Source organism: Canis lupus, chromosome 2 (assembly GCF_011100685.1).
Source record: "Canis lupus familiaris isolate Mischka breed German Shepherd chromosome 2, alternate assembly UU_Cfam_GSD_1.0, whole genome shotgun sequence".
Classification (NCBI taxonomy): Eukaryota; Metazoa; Chordata; class Mammalia; order Carnivora; family Canidae; genus Canis; species Canis lupus.
This window is the reverse complement of record NC_049223.1, coordinates 81,745,106-81,765,889: the sequence shown is the minus strand read 5'-3', so window position 1 is coordinate 81,765,889 and position 20,784 is coordinate 81,745,106. Positions and strand designations below refer to the sequence as shown.

The window sequence follows — 20,784 nt, the reverse complement described above, 5'->3', positions numbered from 1 at the left end:
GCACAGGGCTTGGGACCTGCAAGTGCTCGAGACATGGGAGCGGTTGTGCCAGTGATACGGCAATGGGCACGCACGGCCCTCACTCTCAGGGAGGGCGAGCAGGGCCATAAGTCCCCGCTCCCCAGAGGACTCCAGAGTCGCGGTGCTGGGAGTACCTGGTAGGGCCCTGAGTGACGGGGGACATGGCTGATGCTCCTTGGAGAGCAGATGGGACAGGTCGTAGCAGGGAAGTGCTGGATCTCCCAAGATGAACAGTGACTTACGCGGTGGCCTTGAGGGGGAAAGGTGACCCAGCTGGCCAGAGGACACAGAAATATCGACGGTTCCTTCACTTGGCTGGCCCTGTGTCTTCCCTGGTGGCTTTGTTTCTGGACCCAGGTCTGGAGGTACAATGGTTTATAGCAACTGGCTTTGGGAACTTAGGGACAGACAGACCGGCTTAAACAGATTCCGAATACAAAGATGCCTTTGACCCCAAAAAACACGTGGGGGGGTTAATGATTCCCCAACCAGCAGAAGTCTTTATTTTAGAGAAGTGTTCGCCAGGAAATTCGTTTCCATGTCGAGCCCCGTGCGTGTGTAAAATGCTATTTGAATCGGCATAAGAGGGCGAGATTGTGCAGTGGTGACGGGGGCAGTCATGGGGCCAGATCTCGCCCACCCCCGCTCCGGGTGGCAGCTCTACTCTGCCTGCCGCCGCCTGTAAGACCCTGTGTCATGGGCCCCTCGTTCCTCATCTGTAAAACGGGGGTTATCGTAACCATTACCTATGTCGCCTCGTAGGTTTTGTGAAAAATAAACAAAATAGTCCGGGTCAAAACCCTATCACCACGTAGTGAGGGTGCGATACCTGTGGCCGTTCTGGGCTCCAACAATATTTGCACGATACCTTCTGTGTGTCTGGTTCCGTCGGCCCCGTACCTGACCGTGTAGAGCTTCCCCTGGGGTGTGGGGTCCGGGGACGGGGACGGACAAAACACCGTGTTAAGCAACGAGGTGCTTGTGAGCCGCACGCATCGCCGCGTCCCAAACCAGCAGGTGCTAACACACGTGGTCACACGAGAGGCTACTGTGCGCCAACGTCCGGCGGCGAACATCCCCCCACGGGAGTGACATTTGAGTGACGGGTGAGCAGGAGCCAGTGGCGAGGGGCAGTGTGGTGGGAGCGGGGGCGGGGGGGGTACGGCAGACTGAAGCAGCTCCTCACAGACTCGACGACGATGCTTGTCGCTGTGACAACGCAGGTCCTGATGCAGCAGGTCCCGGGGCAGACCTGAGCCTCTGCTTTTCTGCTAACGGGGCCCGGGGCTGCCGGGGACCCCGCTCTGAGCCACCAGAAGGAGGCTGAGGGGGTCAGGGGGGTGGGGGGCCAGCCGACAGAGCAACAGAGCTCCGGAAGGAGCTTGGATCGTGCGCTCAGGGCAGTAGGAGCCCGGCAGGAGAGCGACGGAACTGAGGGGGCCCAGGCAGGAGGCGCGTGTGCCATCCAGGTGATGGTGGCAGCCGGGGAAGCAGATGTAGGGGTGCTTGGGAGTAGGTGCATGTGACCCCTTTGGGCGAGGGGAACTGACACCACTTGCCAAGGGGCTGAATAGAGAGATCCTTAATGCTCTCCATAAAAATTATTGCGCATGCTTCTTTAAAAAAAAAAAATCCTAAACCAGTAATGACGTAGAGCAGCGGTTCTTGGCTGGGGCATCTCCCCGCTGCTGCCGCCGCCGCCACCACCACCGGGGAACATGTGGCCATGTCTGCAGACATTCGTGTTGCCCCAGCGGGGATTGAGATGCCTCCGGCCTCTAGAGGGTAGGGACCAGAGACGCCGCTAAATACCCTGCGATGCACAGCACAGCCCCCTCGACAAAGAGCGGTCAGCCTGACCTGCAGTGATGCAGGTGGAGAAACCCTGGTGGAGAAATGCAGAAAGTATGTCGCCCCCTTTTGTCACCCCGTCTGCGGGGTGCCCCAATGACCACGTTTCTCTGTGCATATGCGCACATTCCGGTTCCCTTTCCAGTAAACCACCTCGCCAGGCATGGGATGTGCGGCAGTTGCTCCCAACTTGGGAGCAGGGTCGGGAGGAGGGTATCTGGTTCGCTGAATCTGCTCTGCTCTCACCGCACGATGATGGTCGCGGCCCAGCCACAGGAGCCGGGAGGTAGCAAGTGGCCTAAAACCTCTTTGCTCTAAAAGTCGTGAAATTCTTCCTTTTTTCCAAAGGGCTGTCTACAAACTGCCTATCACTGTGATCCGGCAGCCTCTGTGACAGGGCTAACTTCCAGAACCTGAGAATTTCAATGTCGGAAGAAACTTCGGGATCATCTAGTGTCTCAGCCGACCTATTTCTCAGATGGGAAAACCGAGGCCAGAGACTTTTTTTGCAAATGGGGAAATCCTTTTATAATAGTCTCTTCTTAATATTTTGGGATTTTGATCTCAGGTTTTTAATGTAATGTGTGGTGACAGCTTATGTTTCTGATTTTTTTTCCCCTTGGGCGTCTCCGCATGTGCAGTTGGTTACAGTGGCTGATAGAGGAGATGTGATTTAGCCCTGTCGCTCCTCGACGCTGCGTGTAGACTCTACGCTCAGAGCGCTACCGGCCGCCCTCCGGTCCTCACGCTCCCGTCCTGTGGGGGAGACCCCATAGGGCCCCCCGTAAGTGGAGAGAACGATGCCCTGCCGCTGTAGGACCCCAAGCAAGGACCCCGCAGGCCAGAGAGGTCGACTCCGGCAGCAGTGAGGACCCCAGCAGGCCAGGGGCGGCAGGGGAGACGTCTGGCGAGGGACAGGGGGGTGCATCGGTGTGGCTCCCTGGCTGTTTCCCAGACCCCTCAGGCTGGGCAGAAGGGCCTCAACACCAAGCTCAGGGCTTTGGCCTTTGATTCTGTGGCCCTGGGAAGCCACCGAGGGTTTGTTTCTGAGCAGGAGAGTGATGGTAAAAAAAAGGGGGGGGGGCTGTTTCTGGAGGATCAGAGTGGCAGCAGCATGCCGGGTGAGTTGGATAGAAGGGAAAGACCGGGGGCAGGAAGCCAGGTCAGGCGCAGCGAGGGGGAGGGCTGTCCCCTGGTGCAGTGGAAACAGAAGAGGAGGAAGAGATGGGCCTTCGGGATGGCTGGGGCCGATGGGAAGGACGGGGGAGCCCGCAGCCACAGATGAGCCAGGCTTTCCAGTTCAGATGGGGACGGGACTCTACGATGTGGGAAACTGGCACCGGTCCCTCGCCTCTCCCAGCCTCAGTTGTCTGTAGGACGGGGTGAGACCAGCGCTGGTGGTGAGGAGGAAACAAGATTGTGCATGGAAGTGCGTGGAAATCAGCCCGGGCCTGAGGGGAGCGGCAGGCGGGGGCTGGGGGCCAGGAGGTGCTGGGGAGCCATGGAGGGATCTTGACTGAGGGTGACATGATGACATTTGCCTTTTGGAAAGACACCCCACCCCCACCCCACCCCGTCCTCCCTGAAAGCAGCATAGAAAGGACAGGCTGGGAGGCAGGGCCCACCGAGGAGGCCTTCATGGTCCACATCCAGGTGAGGTTGGCCTTTACGGAGTGGGACGTGGGGGCCATCGTGGGCTGTGGACTCTCCCCAGGGGCCCACCTGCTTGCTGGGTCCCCTTTGTGCTTGGCAACCCCTGCCCGATGATGGTCAGGAGGCAGATATTTGCCCTGCAGCCCAGCTCGGGGGTTCTTTGTGCCCGCTGGCCCCTGTGTGCACGGTGCTACGCCAGGCAGGCCCCACGGCAGCTGCCCACGTGGGAGCCCAGCAGCACCGGATTCACCCTCCCGCCCAAAACCTTAGCCCTCACGCCAGCCCCGGATCCGTGCCCCACCGCCAGGGCCTCCCTGTTGGGGACCAGGGGCTCCTTGCTCCTGCTCTCTACTAGCATCTCTTCCTCCTCCTGTGCTCTCACCCAGGGCCCCTCCATCCTGCATCTTGGCTCACTTTTCTCTCCTTTGGGTCGCTTGTGCCTCACTGTCTCCTTGCGCCCCGCGCCCCCACCCTGTGTCATCTCTCCTCCCCCTTCCAGTGCCTTCCTCTCCTCCTCTCTTCCTGCACGTGTCCGTTGGCTAGACGTGCGTTATAACCTTGGCAGTAACGTTTTCAAGGGCAGGCCTGGTGCTTCTTCCTGCCCTGTGACTCCTGCCAACAGCCTAGAGGCACGCCCAGCCCCGTGACTTACGGCAGTGTCTGTGGGGTGGCGTGTGGGAGGGCAGCGGCCCAGGGAGAGATTTGCCGGCTTTCAGCCCGAGGACCGCATCCTTCCTCGGTCACTGCCACGGCCACAGGCCTCTGTTAGTCAGCGGCCCTGAGAGTCATCCTCAAAGCATCCCGACCAAGGAAGGAGATCCAGTAACCTGGCAATCAGGCCTGGACTCCTGACCCTGCATTCCAGAACGCCTACCTGTCCAGGTGCTCGTGGCCAGACGGCGCAGAGAGGACTGTGAGGAGGTGCCCTAGGGGGAGGTGGTGGTCACTGCTCACTTGGTCAGCACCAGGCTTGCCTCAGAAAGGAGACGGTTGGGGGCAACTAGCCAGTTTGGTTTTGCTTTGGGTTTTTTTTTTTGTCATTATTAATTAAAAAATAATAATTTTAAATTAGACAAGAGGGTTTATATTGGTTCATGCAGCTGACACATTGGGAAGTCCAGCTGGATTCTTGAGTTCAAGTGGTGTCTCCTGGCATGGGGCTCGCCGTCCACCTCCGCTCTCATTTCCTCCAGTGCTGGCTCCCTCCTGGGGCAGCCTCTTCCCCGGGAGAACCAGATGGCCACCAGCTGCCACCAGCTATCTCCTGTCCCTTCCAGCAAACCCTGGGGTGGAGGGGATGGTGGGGGGCGGGGAGGTTAGGGACCCAGCAGGGGTTCCCCTCCCAGGCATTTCTGTGGCCAGGCCCCATCCTCTGAGTGATAGGAAGCTCTGATTGGCCAGGCCTGGTGGCGCCCAGATTTAGGGCCAGGAGAAGGGGGCTGGGATGTCGAGCACCAGCCTGGCCACAGGGCACCTGCGTCCTGGTCCAGGGCAGCCTGGCTCTCGGAGCCCAGTGTAGCCCGGCCCCCCAGGCCTCCAGGGACCATCCTTGAGAGTGACATGTGCCACCGGCTCTGGACGACGTGGCACTGTGATGGGCACAGTAGTGCCTCCTTCTGAGGGTCCCTGCAGAGGCATTTGTGATAATAATAGATTACCCTCGGATTCCCTCTTTGGGATTTTCCAATTTTTTTAAAAGATTTTTTATTTATTTCCTTTTTTTTTAAGATTTTATTTATTTATTCATGAGAAACCAGAGAGAGAGAGAGAGAGAGAGAGAGAGAGGCAGAGACACAGGCAGAGGGAGAAGCAGGCTCCATGCAGGGGAACCCAATGCAGGACTCGATCCCAGGACCCTGGGGTCATGCCCTGAGCCAAAGGCAGGTGCCCAACCACTGAGTCACCCAGGCACCCCAGGATTTTCCAGTTTGATACCGGATCTTTGCAAAGAGAGGGCCTATGTGTGGGGCTGGCTGCCTCAGTCCCCCAGCACCTGGACTTCCGCGTGGCGTGCCGTGGGTGCCCAGTTCATGTGTATGGGGGGTGGGGACAGACTGCCAGGAGACAGCTGGCAAGCCAGAGGACAAGAGCCTTGGCCTGCCCCCAGGCCCCACCCTCACCGGGCAGCCTCCTCCATCTGCCTCCAGCTGGTTGGGGGTACTCAGGAAATAGGGGCTATTTTATCACCATCTGTGTCATCATTATTTATCGTCCCTGTTGTAGTTACTCTTGTGACTACATGGCCATTGTTATTGTTCAGCCTGGAAGTTTCTTCTGGTTCAGGGAGCAACCTTGACCCTTGCTGGACCTCACCCCCCACCCGCCCCTTTGCTTCAGTAATTGCATCCGATGCCCAGATGTGTGGTTACCATCCCCTTGGCTGATGGGTGCATCAGGGTCACAGCTCACAGATATTTAATAAAGCCCTACACTGCCTCGGCCCCCTGTAGGGTAGAGACCATCTGGCATAGCTCCTGGCCTGAGGGGACAGGGACACGACTGGGATGCCCACAGATGCACCGCAGACTGGGACACCGCGCTGTGGGGCTTCCAGGGGGATAATCCCAGCCCAGATGCAAACAGCGCTGCTTTGGACGTGTGGTGCCTGGGTGCTCACCGGCCTCAGCCCCCTTCCTTCCTCTGCAGTGGGGACGGCGGAGCAGCCGGAGAGTGTGTTGATGGTTACAAAAATGACGTGCAGAAGTGTCCAGCTCAGTGCCAGGAAGGAATTGCAACCCCCGGGCTGTGCTGCGGCGCCTGAGAGGGGGCAGAGTCCTGGGACGTGTGACTAGCCACCTGAAGCCTCGGGTCACAGGGGCTGAGCCCGGGTGGCCGAGAAGCATGAGGTCAGCACTCAGCCCTGACCCTAGGCTCCCAAGCAGATTACTTAAGACACTGGTGTTTGTCTTTGTCACTGAGCGGCCTGGGACAAACCCCGGTCCCCTCCATCTCGGTGCCAACAGCAAACCCTGGCTGCCGACGGCACACAAAGCAGTGCCTTGTTCACGGAAGCCCCGTGTAGTGACATCTGAAAGACTCATTCTTTTAAAGCCCGGTTTGGGGGAGCAGATGAGAGGCAGGATCTTAGAGGGACTCTAGACTCAGACCATCTGGTTCCCAGCCTCATCCTGCTACTTATTAACATGAGACTTTGGGCAAGTTCCGTAACCTCTCCGGGCCTCAGTGTGCGCATCCGTAACATGGGGGTGATGGTAGCGGCTTCTCCGTGTGAAGATTAAGTGAGATAATCCGGGCTCAGAGTAAGCATTCACTGCATTTAGTTAAGCAGATGTTAGCAGGTAAGTTAGCAGGTAGGAACAGTTACCTGTTCTTATATTGATGTAAAGACACACGCTTTTGAAAACAAAAGGCCCTTTTGTAAGACGCGTCAGGCCCCAGTGCGTGTCTGACGGGCGTTGTCTATATCCAGGGTCACCTGAAGCTCCGAGCGCCATGCGGGTAGATTCCAGGCTGGGGTTTCTTATCCTGGGGGACCGTCCCCGAAAGGCCAGTGACCCCAAGATTGTGCAGGGCTGAGCCCAAGGCCCTTACCGTAGGCCGGATGACAAGTTTATTACGGGATAACGGCACCGCCACCCCCAGACGCCCACCTGATCCCGGAGCCTGTGTGATGATGTCACCTTACGTGATCAAAGGCCTTTGCAGATTCACATTATCCGGGTGGGTGTGTCATGGTCTCAAGAGTCCTTAAAAAGGCGGGGGGCATGAGGGTGTCAGAGAAGGAGGTGTGCTGATGGCCACAGAGCTGGGAATGACGTCCTGGGAGACGGGGGGGGGGGGGGGGGGGGGGGGGGGGCGGTGGCGGGCCGGAAGCTCGGGAGCACAGGCTGCTCTAGAAGCTGAAGAAGAAGACAAGGAAAGAGATGCTCTCCGGAATCCTCCAGGGGGAATGCGGCCCGGCCGACACCTCCTGCCCTCCAGGACTGTGAGAAGATGAATGGGAGTTGCTTTAAGCCACTCAGTGTGGGGTGATTTGTCACAACAGCAACAGGAAACCAACACAACCTTCCTCGGGAGAGGGTGTGCGGTGGTTTTTCAGATTTCCACCTGCGCTGACAGGCAGATGATGAACAGTCGCAGGTGCAGAGCATCCCGCTGGGCATCCCACCTGGGCATCCATCCCGCAGGTGTTAGGACGCCACCTTCCCCCCTCCTTGGTGGCGCCCCCTGCCTCTGCATAGCACATCTGAGATGAAGGCATGTCTTCCCCCAGGCATTTCTTCTCTGGAACAGACTCAGAGAGGCCCCACAGAACAGCGTGTTGCATGGCTCTGGGGGTTTCTAAATCCCGACCAGGTACAGGTGTCCGCGGAGTGTGCCTCCCCCGGTCCTTACTCAGTGCCGCTGGGGCCTGTCTGCATGGGGAATGCGCTGCGGCTCCCTCCGTGGGATCAGTAGAGATACCCCTGCGTGGGCACAAACACCCTAGCAGCTGCTGGGGGCCACAGCCTGGCACCCAACCTGGGTTTATCATTCACACAACCCCAAACAGCCGCAGCTTCCCGGCAGCGCCCTCGGGCTCGCACGCGCGGCTGCAGCTGCCAGACCTGGCGTCCGTCACGTCCCTGGACCCTCAGGAGCAGCAGCTTCCTTACACAGAGGAGGAAGCCGAGGCTCACAGAGGTGAAGTGCATGGCTGTGGGCGTGCGGGGTTAAACCAAGGTCGGACAGACTCTAAAACCCGTGTATTTTCCGCGATAGCGCTACGCCACGCCATTCATTCATCCAGCATTTATGAGGCTCCTCCTGCACGTGCCGGGCCTGCTGCAGGACAGAGGGAAAGCAGCAAGCAACGCAGAGCAAAGCCCCCTGCCCTGGAGCGCTCACATTCCAGGGCAGCGCTGTCCCTTAGAGATAGAATGCACGCCCCGTGTGTCATTTCCAGTGGCCGGTAACCGCGTTATTTTTTTTTAAAGTACAAAGAAACAGGCAGAGATGATCATTGTTATTTAACTCGCTATATCGGAAATATATCATCCCAACACAAAATTGATCAAAAACGCTAACGAGATAGTCTTGGCGGAGGGGTCTTGTACTTTTATAGGACATCTCAGTGCCGACTGGCCACATTTCCTCTTTTTTTAAGATTTTATCTCTTCATTCGTGAGAGACACACAGAGAGAGGCAGAGACACAGGCAGAGGGAGAAGCAGGCTCCCAGTGGGAGCCCGATGCGGGACTCGATCCCAGGACCCTGGGATCACGCCCTGAGCTGAAGGCAGCCGCTCAACCCCTGAGCCCCCCAGGTACCCCCAGACTGGCCACGTCTCAAGAGCTCACCAGCCACATGTGGCCAGCGATGGTCGTAGCGGTCAGAGCAGCTCTGGCACACAGCCGATGCCCATGGAGACAGTGACCTGGGTGCAGCTGGTGTGGTGCCACCCACGGGGCTCAGCAGCCACCAGCCCATCCCTGCTCACGTCCAGCTCGGGCTCATATTGGCCACACGCGGCTCCGCAGCTTCTTGTGGCTGGGTTGTCGTGGAATCGGGACGAGCACTTGTTTGTGGGGTGGTGGGCGGAGGTGCTGGGCCTCAGCTTGGAGGTTGGGTTAATCCAGCCCTTAACTTGTGCCACATCCTCTTCAGTGGCCACATCAGGGCCTCTCTCTCTCGTTTTATTACTGTTGCTATTATTTTATCCCCCTGCCCCCCTTGCCCCAGCTCCACTTTCCTCTCCCAGCACCCATCCCCGCTGCGGGGAGTGCCCTCATTAGCCCTCGTGACGGGCAGGTGCTGGCCCTGGAGCCGGGGTTAGGGTCATGCGCTTGGCCTGAGAGCAGGGAGGTCCCGGCAAAAGAAAATCCAGGCACTGATCCACAAGGAATGGGGACAGCTGTGGCCTCAGGCCATCTCCGGGCACCTGGAACCTCTGGACCCTGTGTTCCCGACCCCCGGCCTCTCTGCCTAAAGAGCCCTTCTCAGCCTCTTTGTCCACACTGTCCTTTCTCCCAGTTCAGGCCCGGGCTCTCGGAGAACCAGCACCGAGTCTCCCGTGCCCCTCATTCCCGCAAAGACTGCTTCTTGGCCAGCGCTGCACCGACAAGCACTTGGTCTGCGCATTCTCTCTTCGGGAAGGTGTAGTTATGGCCATCTTACAGATGCGGAAACTGAGGCTCGGGGGTATCAGGAACAGCTAGTTGAGCAGAGGAGCCACGGCCCGGACGGAAGCCTGCACACAAGGCCCTAGTCCTCCCCGTCCTGATCTGCACGCGGCCTAGTTGCCAAGGCCTGGAACGGGGCATCCTCACCCCACACAGCTACATCTGCCCACGGCCAGCCTCCAGGCTCGGCTCCCACGCTGTAAGCCTCTCGGCCTGACTTTCAGACTTTCCCACCCTTTCCAGTCCTCACCCCTAGTTCTGTGGGGAGAGAAGGGGTCCTCCGCCGACCTCTCCTAATCTCCCCGGAGCCCAGGACAAGCTGTTCCCCTCTTCCTAAAGTTCCCCTCGTGCTTCATACCCAATCACCATAAATTTAGTAGCATGAAATAGCTCATGTGTATTATGTCGCAGTTCTTGTGGGTCAGGAGTGCAGCCAGGTTCCTCTGTGAGGCCAGGTCGGGGTGTAGGCCCGGGATGGCGTCTCCTCTGCAGGGTGGCTGTCAGGGCTTACAGCAAAATTGGTGCCTGCGCTTGTAGGACCAGGGGCCTCGTTTACTGCCGGCCGTCGTTGGGAGCCGACCCCAGGTCCTTACCGAGTGGGTCTCTCTCCAAAGTGTCCACCCGCTTTATTAAACTCTCCAAGCAAGAGAACGTCTCCCTGCAAGGTGGACATCACGGTCGCAGGTGATAGAGTCTCGCACAATAACCTGCATCCCATCACTCTTGCTGTATTTTATCGGCCAGAAGCAAACTACGGGTTCCTCCCACGCTCAAGCGGAGAGGCCACACGAGGGCGCAAACACCAGGAGATAGGGACTGTGGGGTCACTTTGTGAGTCCGCCTGCCGGCTTTCCCTCTAATTCTCCTTCCTTAATGGCAGGATGGGACCGTGGAGTCGGAGAGATCTGCTGTATGGCTTTAGGCAAGACCTCAGTGTCCTCATCTGTAAAAAGTGGGGCAATACCATCTGACTCTTGGCATTCATGGGATGCATTCATGGGATGGTTAAATAAACTCCCTAAGTAGAGCTTTTAGCACTATCCTTGGCAGAGCTGTTAGGCTCATAAATAATAACACATTCCCTGTTACTATTCACCCGGCCTGAGCTGGTTTAGGTGACAAAAAAAGCCCTACGTAACAATAGATTCAATAAAATAAATGTTTGTTTTTCTTCCATGCAGAGTCCGGAGTTCAGCCGGCTAGGGCTGGGAAGATGGCTCAGCAAGCACCAGGGTCCCAGACTCCTTTTCTTTCAACTGCTCTGCCATCTTCTTCATGCTCCATATGGCTGCTGAGCTCCAGCCATCACATCTACACCACAGTGAATAGGAAGAAGGGGAAGAAAGAGAGAGAGAGAGAGAGGCATGTCCCTTCTACTTAAGAACCCTTCCTGAGAGGCACCCGGGTGACTCAGTCAGCTAAGCACCCAACTCCCACTTTCAGCTCAGGTCATGATCTCAGGGTTGTGAGATCAATCCCCACATCAGGCTCTGCACTGGGTGTGGAGCCTGCTTAAGATTCTCTCTCTCTCTCTCTCTCTCCCCCTCTCGGTCTGCCCCTCCTCCTTCTAAAAAAAAAGGAGGGGGACCCTTCCTGCAGGTCCCCTTCCCCAACACACAGTTCTGCTCATGTCCCATTGGGTGGGACACAGTCGCGCAGCACAGCTGGCTGCTCGAGAGGCTGGTAATGTCCTTTATTCTGGGAAGGCCTGGGAAACGGAAGCGTCGGGAGTTTTCTTCCGATGGAGGAAGGGCAGAGTGCGTATGCGGAGCCGCGAGCTAGCAGAACGGAACCACCCCACTGGGACTGTCAGGCTGGTGAGTCAGCATTACCTGCTCCTCCTGCCCTCGCTCCAGCACAGGTGGGAGAAGGAAAGACCAGGTGAGCTGTGCGGGGAGGTGAGCCAAGCCGTCCAGGTGCTGTCTCCCTGCAGCCTGCTGGCCCTGGCACATCCCGAGGAGGCCATCGCCCTTTCTAGCACTTAGCTGGGGCCCGACTGCCATTTACAGGCCCACATGGCCCAAGGAAAGGCAGCCAAGGTGTTGCCCCCCCAGGGCCCTGAGAAATCCTTGTGCGCCCCAGAGGTTTCATCTGGGGGCTCATCTGTGGACGATGGGACCACTTCAGTGTCATGCGGAGGCCGCAAAGGAGGCACAGTGAGCCTTTCTCAGGTCTTCAGAGACTGGGGGGTGGGGGTGGGGGTGAGTATAGAATCCAGATGTCACCCAGGCCTCAACGCGTCCCTCCTCAACCCCATGCGGTGGAGTGGACACTGCCCTAAGTGCCACCGGACAGACGGGCACACCCACCATGCAGGGCTGTGCCCGGCCCTCCGTGCGCTGCTGGCGGGGGGCGTTACAGTAGCACTTTGTTCCCAGCCACTGGGAGTCACACAGAGAGGAGGCTGGGGAGCTCGGGCTGCGGACAGCACCCAGTCCTCCCCTCGGGTCCCAAGTGGAGGAGGTGCTGCCGCCAACAAGCTCCTCCATGGGCTGCCAGTCTGTCTGTCCCTGTGTCCTGCCCGCCCCGCCCTAACCTCCACTCCAGCTTTATGATTAAACATCCCAGCGTCAATTATTTACACTATGTCCTGATGACTATCGGGGTTGCAGGGGGCCCGGTGACTCACGCGGGAAAGTTGGTTTATTAAGGAGGGGAAATAACGCGGAGGGAAACTACCACCTGGCCCCAGAGCCTGAGGTCAGCCTAGGAGGGGCTGGAGGCACCTGGGGTGCCGGGAGGGGGCTTTCTGGGGGGTTGCGGGTGCCAGGAGGGGGATCCCCGTGGGGGTGCGGGTGCCGGGAGGGGGATCCCCGTGGGGGGTGTGGGTGCCAGGAGGGGGTTCCCCGCAGGGGTGCAGGGTGCAGACAGGGGGCCTTCCGCCGGGGTGCGGGGTATGGGCAGGGGTCTCCCCGCAGGGTGCGGGGCGCTGCATGTGGGGTGCTGGAACGCACTAGGTCTGCGCTCAGACATAGCCAGCACGACTCTCTGCTGTGCCGTTCGCTGGGTGACTTCGAGCAGGTGCCTTAACTTCTCTGAACATCTGTTTCCTCATCTGTGAAGTGGGGATGACTCTAGAAACTTTCTCATCAGGGGTCTTGGGCATGTTAACTGTGTTAGTAAATAATACATATTGGGGCGCCTGGGTGGCTTCAGTCCCTGAAGCCTCTGCCTTTGGCTCATGTCATGACCCCAGGGTCCCCGGATGGAGCCCCACGTTGGGCTCCCTGCTCAGCGGGGAGCCTGCTTCTTCCTCTCCCTCTGCCACTCCCCCCAGCTCATGCTCCTTCTCTTGCTCTGCTGTCTCTGTCCCTCTCAAATAAAATCTTTAAAATTAAATAAAATATATTAAATAAATCATAGAAATAAGTCTTTGATATTTACATAAAATAAATAAGATAGACTAAATTATCTAAATACCATTAATAACCGGAATGCCTCGGTGGCTCAGTAATTGAGCATCTGCCTTTGGCTCAGGCCATGACCCTGGGGTCCTGGGATCGAGTCCCACATCGGGCTTCCTGCAGGGAGCCTGCTTCTCCCTCTGCCTGTGTGTGTGTCTCTCTCTCTCTCTCTCATGAATAAATAAAATCTTTTTAAAAAATACCATTAATAGCAATCATAAAAATGCATGAAAGCAGCCAGCACAGTGCCCGGCGCTTGGTTAACGCTCAGGAGACTGTCCACTGTTGTTGCCACGATCCCAGAACATGACAGATGGGAAAGGAATTGGGGGTGTCTTTCAGAGAAGTGACTTTCTGAAAACCAGAAGCAGGAGGAGACGAGGGCTCGAGAAGGCAGGAGCTTCACGCGGAGCCACAGGTAGCCAGGGAAGAGGGGGCAGGGAGAGGAATGGGCAAGCTTGAGCGGATTCCAGGAGGACGCTTGGCAGAAGGTTTGGGAACCACTTCTGTGGAAGCCGCATCACTGTGGCTAAAAAAGAAAATGTCCAGATATGGGCAGGATAACCGCGCTGGGACTGTGTCCTCCCCTCCACAGTCAAGGGCAGCCCCGACGAAGGCCTGGGAGCGGGGAGGGCTCTGTCGGGCCGCAGGGGATCCCCCACTTCCCTGCACACCTCCGGTCGTGGTTAGGAACCCCCCAGGGAACGACCCCAGAACAGCCGTCTGCCTAGCTCTGTGCCGAGGGCTTAGAGCCACCAGGAGAGGGTGAGAATGCACCCCTTTGTTCCAGTCTGACCCCAGCCGACTTGGAACAAGTGCAGGCTTGCCTCCGGAGAAACCTCGGGTTAAAATGTAAACCGGGTGCAGGAGGGCCGGCACCGAGGAAGCGGCGAATTCACCCCGGGATCCATTCTAGCAGGATCAGGGAACCGGCCCGGGGAGGGGAGCTGTCGGGGCGGGCGAGCGGAGGTCCGCGTGCCCGCAGGCCCCGGGGAAGGTGTGCGGCCCGCCTGTGGCTGCTGCGACAAAGGAGCCCCGACGTGGTGGCCGCTTACTCTCTTGCAGTTCCTAAGGCAGGAGCCCGCGGTCAGGTTGTTTGCGGGGCTCGTTCCTTCTGGAGGCTGAGGGGCAAAGTCCCCTCCTCACCCGCCTCTGGGGCCCAGACGGCTGCACCCCGTGGCTCACGGCCCCTCCCCGCCGCCGCAGCCCCTGGCTTCTGCCCTTACAGCTCCTGCTTCCTCCTCTGACCTTTCTTGCCTCCCTCTTCTGAGGACACTTGTAATTAAATTGGACTCACCTGGATAATCCCGGCTAATCTCCCCATCTCAGGATCCTTAACTTAATCACATCTGAAAAGTCCCTTTCGCCCTATCAAGTTAACAGTCACAAATTCCAGGAATTAGGATCTGGATATTGGTGTGTCTGTAGGTGGGGGGGTGGGGTCATTGCTTAGCCTCCCTCACGCCCTCTCTCAAATTCTGAAAAACACGGAGTGATGGCAAACAGCCCCCAGCTGAACCCAATTCCTCTCTGTGCCCAATTTCAAGGGCCTTGAATCAGCCTCTCCCTCGCCCCCCTGCTCGGGGCCAGCTAGCCCATCAGGAGCGTTACTCTGGTCTCGGTGCAGCCCCGCATTGATTTTTCCAGCTCCGCTGGCCCTAGAAACAGCCGGGCAGGCTCCTGCCTCAGGACCTTGGCTCTGCGGTTCCCTGTGCCTGGAAGGTCCTTCGCCCAAATACCCTCGGGGTTCCCTCCCGGGCCTCCTTCAAACCCCTGCTCAAGTATCCCCTTCTCAGTGACTGTGCTCCCTGAGCAGCACACTTAGAGTCCCCACCCCGGTGCTCCCTACCACCCGGCCGGGGGCAGCATCATCACTCCCAGCTCGTCCGCCCCACCCAGCGTTCTATAGTTTTCTCCCAACAGGTGGTTGTCCATTTTGGCCATTCCTCTCTCCCCGGCACTCACAGCAGGCCCCGGCACATGACAGATACTCTGTTAATGTTTCATTGAGTGAATCCCTACATACCCGAACCCCCAAACTTTGAGCCCATAATGCATAACAACCCATGAGGTCATCGGAGTCCAGCTCCCCGAACAGTGGAAGCAGACGGAGGTGAGAGGTGGACTCTAGGCCAGTGTGAAGTAGCTGGGCTGAGACGGGAGCACAGCCGCTGGCCCAGAGCCCACCCTGGGGACCCCACCGTGTGCCAGGAGGAGTCGATACTCACAAACACATCTCAGCTCCCTCATATGAGCTCTCCCCTCTGCCCGCCTCTCCTTGTTGCTGCAAAATGCCTCCTGGGGAGGAAGAACAAATGAATCAGGTCAATGTCCAAATTGACCTTCTGCACAAGGACACAGGCTTTGTGCACAAAGTGCCCAGGTTCACACAAGCCTGGGCAGCAGCCAGCGCACGGACCCGAGCAGCCAAGTTGCATACGCTCCCTGTCCGGGGCTGTGACATCTCACCAGCTTCAGAGCAGGGGTGGGTGGGGAGGGCATAACAGGTGCCACTGCCCTGCCTTGGTGATTTTGGCTGAACGGCTGGTTTCCCCTACTGCCTCGTGGATGAGGGAGGTCTGAACGAGAAGACCCTGCACAGGTGCTCCCACTTACACACTGTGGGTGAGACCTGGGGCAAGTTTCTCAACCTCTCTGGGCCTCGTGTATTCGGTGATACTGTGGACGGAAGTGGGGATAAGAGCACCGCCTTCATGTGATGCTTGGGTGGAATAAATGAGCCAACCCATGCAAGCGCGGAGTGTGAGCCCGGCACACACACTGGTGTCCAGGAAATGCCAGCAGATCTACCTGTTGCCGGCTGCACGCTGGGGCCAGGTGGGGTGGTGGTGCCTCTGCTCAGCCCGGCTTCTCAGCGTGGGAGGCCACTGGTGGCCCATCCCCGGAGCCCGGAGAGGGATCAAGATGTCAGACTCACTTTGAGTTGATGGTGACAGGAGCTCTGGTTGCTGCCCTGCATCTCATATGGGCACCAGACTCTGTCCTGGCAGGGGAACACGCAGTGATGTCATATTTCCCAAGAAATATGGAATGTGGCTGGAGCCCTTGAGACTGGTTCCCCAGTGCCAGCCTCGTAAATCGGGTCACACGCCAGCCACTTGCTTAGAGAAAGACACTGCGTCAGGCACCAGGAGCCTAGATACCTGGCTTGTTAACTCGCCTCCTCTGTTCCTGGCTCCTGGAGTCTTCAGAATGAACTGGACTTCCTTAATGTCACCAACATTTAAATGAATTAGCAAGGAGCCTGGAAATGCCAGGTCTTAGAAAATTTATGGACATCTGCAGGGAAGGGGGAGGCTGCCTTTCTTTTCTCCGCAACAAGTGGTGGGCTCCCGGGAACCGTCCTGTCTCCCAGCTCTGTGCAGTGTCTCAGGATGGACCCGTCCCACAGATCTCCTTCCTCGCCTCCCACCCCCAGACTCCATCCAACGTAGATTTATATACACCTCAAGGCTTTGCAAAGCTGCTGCTTTTTTTCTTTTTTAAGATTTTATTTATTTATTTGAGAGCAAGACAGGGAGCACGAAAGAGAGAGAGAGAACATAAACAGGGGGCTGGGGGGGGAGGAGCTGAGGCAGAGGGAGAAGCAGGCTTCCCACTGAGCAGGGAGCCCAACTCGGGGCTCGATCCCAGGACCCTGGAAGCATGACCTGAGCCAAAGGCAGACGCTTAACCAACTGAGCCCCCAGCCGCCCCAAACTGCTTTATCTTCCTTCCCCCACCTCCTTCAAAGCTAATCTGTTGCTCTTTCTGTAGCCTCCTGTTAAGCCCCATTTTAGCAATACCGCCTGGTGGTTAAACGCATGGGTCTTAGAATCAGACACACCTTATCCCTGCCTTGCACCAGCTGTGGAACTTAGGACATGTTACCTTACCTCTCTGAGCCCCAGAGGCCTTCTCTGTAAAACAGAAATCGTAGCTATCAAGTGATTGTGCATTCACACAACCACGTGAAGGAGCCCAACACAGGGCCTGGCACAGAGTCCGCATCCAATCCAGGAATTGCTGGACTCAAGTTCTCTACAAAGCCATTTTAGGGGGCGCCTAGGTGGCTCAGCGGTTGAGCATCTGCCTTTGGCTCTGGTCGTGAACCTGGGGTTCTGGGATCGAGTCCCCCATCAGGCTTCCCCGCAGGGAGCCTGCTTGTCCCTCTGCCTGTGTCTCTGCCTCTCTCTCTGTGTCTCTCATGAATAAATAAATAAAATCCTTTTTAAAAAGCCATTTGGAAGAAAGGCACACCTGTTCCCCCGGTGCTTTCATGATGACATACCTCCGAGGATAAAGTACGGCGCTCACCGCGGCCTGGCTGCCCTGCCCAGGGAGTGGTGGGGGCGAGGGGAGGAGGTGCACTGCAAAGCCAGCTGGATTTGATGGGGCACCTCGCCTGCTGCTCGGAGCTGTGTCCCCGAGGGCAGGTGGCGTAACCTCTCGAGGCTCACGGGTGGCGGGGCTAATCATTCCTGAGGGGTGGCTGCGGCTGGTGCTTGCCTGACCCTTCCCATAGCGACTGCCCTGCCTAGCAGATTCCTGAGCATCCCTTCTTGTCCTCTACCCCCGTCCACTCTCTCTAGCCCAGCAGCCCTCTTCCCTCCCCTCTGCCTTTATGACTCATTTGCACATTGATCTTCGTTTTTCCTGAATGCTCAGTCCACAAGAACGCGTTCTAAGAGAATGGGAACCTGACACCTTTGACCTTGGTTGGTGGGAAGGTGGCCTGAAACTCCCGGGCAGGACTGGGACGGCAGCAGTGGTGGCACCCAGAGCCTTTCTCCCCCTGCATGGGACCGGAACTTAGTGACCAGAGTGACTGGGGCCTGGGCCCCACTGAGTTCTTCCTTTGTGATGGGCATGTGGCCTGGTTCCCTGGGAATGCAGCTGGGGATCCCTTTTATGGGATGCCCGGTGCCCAATTATGCCTCTTGGCAGGAAGCGGCTGGGGTGCAGGGAGAATGGTCAAGGAGCTCCTTTGTGCTGGGGACCCATCATGCGGCCAGGCACCTCCGACCGCCGAGGTCCCTCCCGGGCCAGGCAGCAGGGCCGGGCTCCCCTGGGACTGCTCCTTCCCTGGGCCGGGTGACGGGCTCGGTGGCCACACGGGGTCCTGGTTCCTAAATCCTCATAGAATTTCTGGGATTCAGCGGGGACGGGGCACGGGAAGCCTTTGCCATCACTTGGGACCCTTTGCTCTGCCTCAGCTCCGACAGCCCCGTTTGGTTGTTTTCTTTCTTTCTTTTGTTCAATTTTATTCAAAGCGTTGTCTCTGTATTAGATCCACAGAGACTCCAAGGCGGGTGCAGGATGGGCGCGCTGGGGTCTCAGCCAGGTGGAGGGCTCTCGTGTCCAGGGCTGTGACCGTCCACCCCCACCCCAGAAATCCCTGCTGGCTCTGGTCAGCCAAGGGTGCAGGTGGGGGGGAGGAGAGCTGCTGCCCAGAAGGGGGCAGTTTGGGGGCTCTCACCCCTGCCGACCTCTGCCTAGGAACGCCAGGGAACCCTGAAGGCTCAGACTCCACCGGAGAATGTTGGTAGAGTCGCCTCTCGGTCACAATCACGTTTAACCTGGGCGCCTCTCCCACCTTGCTGGCAAATGGTTTGCGTTACGGATACTCCGGAAAGTTGCTCCAACCCATCCTCTCTCCCTCGGGGCCAACCGTGGCTAGGAATTTCCCCAACTCGATATGGGACACGGGTCAAACTTTTTACCTTGCCAGATATTCATTCTACCAATAGTCACTAAGCACCTGCTAGGTTCCCTAACAAGAACTTTCATTCAGGAAGTTTAAACTCCAATGGGAGCAAACAGGAAAGCAAAACAAGACTATTACAGATTGTAAGGTAATGTCATCCAGCCATGGGAAGACACCAGGCCTGGGGTGTAAGGATAGCGGGTGAGGGAGGGGCACCCTATATAGAGTGGTTAAGGAAATCCTCATTGAGGGGGCGGCGTTTGAACTGAGAAACAGAAGTAGTAAAGAACTAGCCAGACCAAAGAGACAGATGGAAGAGAGTTTCGGGCATTGGGAACAGCAAGTACAAAGGCCCTGTGGCAGAAAGTGCTTGGTGTGGGGGAGAAACAGAACAGAAGCCACCGAGAGTTGGTGAGCCAAGAGAGAAGGTATGAGAGAGGCAGGAGCCAGGCCAATCTGGTGGGACTGGAGGCCACAGCAAAAGAATTTGGAATTTATGCCAAGAGTGGTGGAAAGATGTTGACGGGTGTTGGAAATTCCTGTTACAAAGTAATTCAGCCAATGAAGACAGTGTCTATAAGATATCTGTGCAGTTTAAGGACTAATGTGTTGAATAAACACCCACATGTCGTTCGGTGTTACCTGGCTGGGAGCTTCGGGTAAATGGAAATGTGCTACGTGTGCTTTTCTGCTCAGCATCACGTTCGTCAGAGTGGGCCGCGCTGGCGCACGTAGCTATGGGGGACCCATGTTCAGGGTACACGTGGCTATGTGGTATGCCCCTGGATAACCCTGTCATGGCTTATCCTTTCTCCTGGTTCTGTATGGCCTTATTGATTTTCTTTTTATTTTATTTTATTTTTCTAATTTTATTTTTATTTTTTATTTGATTTTCTAATGGTGAACCAATCCTACATTCTTGGAATAAACCCAACCAACATGATTGTGATGTATTATGTAGTCATCTTTTTAAATTTACTTTAAATTTATTTATTTACATTCAATTAACATATAGTGTATTCTTAGCTTCAGAGATAGAGTTCGGTGATACATCAGTTGCATAGAACACCGAGTGCTCATCACATCACATGCCCTCTTTCATGCCCGTCCCCCATCCCCCCACCCCCCGTCCCCTCCAGCGACCCTCACTTTGTCTCCTGTGATTAAGAGTCTCTTACGGTTTGTCTCCCTCTCTGATTTCATCTTGTACTCTTTTCCCCTCCCTTCTCCTATGCTCCTCTGTTTTGTTTCTTAAATTCCACGAGTGAGATCGTATGATAATTATCTTTCTCTGATCGATTTACTTCCCTTAGCATAATACCCTCTGGTTCCATCCATGTCATTCCAAATGGTAAGATTTCATTTTTTAATGGCTGAGTCATATTCCATGGTATGTATAAATCACACCTTCTTTATCCATTCATCTCACGACGGACATGTGGGCCCTTTCCATAGTTCGGCTATTGTGGACATTGCTGCTGTGAACACTGGGGTGCAGGTGCCCCTTCAGATCACGACATTTGTATCCTTTGGGGTAAATCCCAGTAGTGCAGTTGCTGGGTTGTAGGGTGGCTCTATTTTTAACTTTTTGAGGAACCTCTACACAGTTGCCAGAGTGGCTGCACCAGCTTGCATTCCCACCCACGGTGCACGAGGCTTCCCCTTTCTCCGCATCCTCGCCACATCTGTTGTTTCCTGACTTGTTCATTTTAGCCCTTCTCACTGGTGTGAGGTGGGATCTCACTGTGGTTTTCGCTCGTATTTTCCTGGTGCCGAGTGATGTGGAGCATTCTTTCATGTGTCTGTTGGCCATTTTTCACGTCTCCTTTGCAGAAAAGTCTGTTCATGTCTTCTTTCCCTATCTTGATTGGACTATTTGTTCTTTGGGTGTTGAGTTTGATAAGTTATTTATAGATTTTGGATTCTAGGCCTTTACCTGATAAGATGTCTGCAAATATCTCCTCCCATTCTGTGGGTTGTTTAATTTTGCTGTTTCCTTCGCTGTGCAAAAGCTTTTTATCTTGAT

The 20,784-nt window shown here is 56.6% G+C and overlaps 1 protein-coding gene across 7 annotated transcripts in view; it reads left to right on the top strand.

The window, feature by feature from the left end:
• TMEM51 (transmembrane protein 51) overlaps positions 1-20,784 on the top strand; it is a 55,722-nt gene that overhangs the window by 26,665 nt on the left and 8,273 nt on the right. The window contains exon 1 of one of the 7 annotated variants that reach the window (XM_038531929.1): positions 12,271-12,347. The exons of 4 other annotated variants lie outside the window; for them this stretch is intronic. The gene's annotated coding sequence lies outside the window, so the exon portion shown is untranslated. Of the gene's footprint in view, positions 1-12,270; positions 12,348-13,416; positions 13,470-20,784 lie in introns of those variants that run through there. 2 more of the 7 variants (XM_038531934.1, XM_038531932.1) reach the window with 2 other exon arrangements.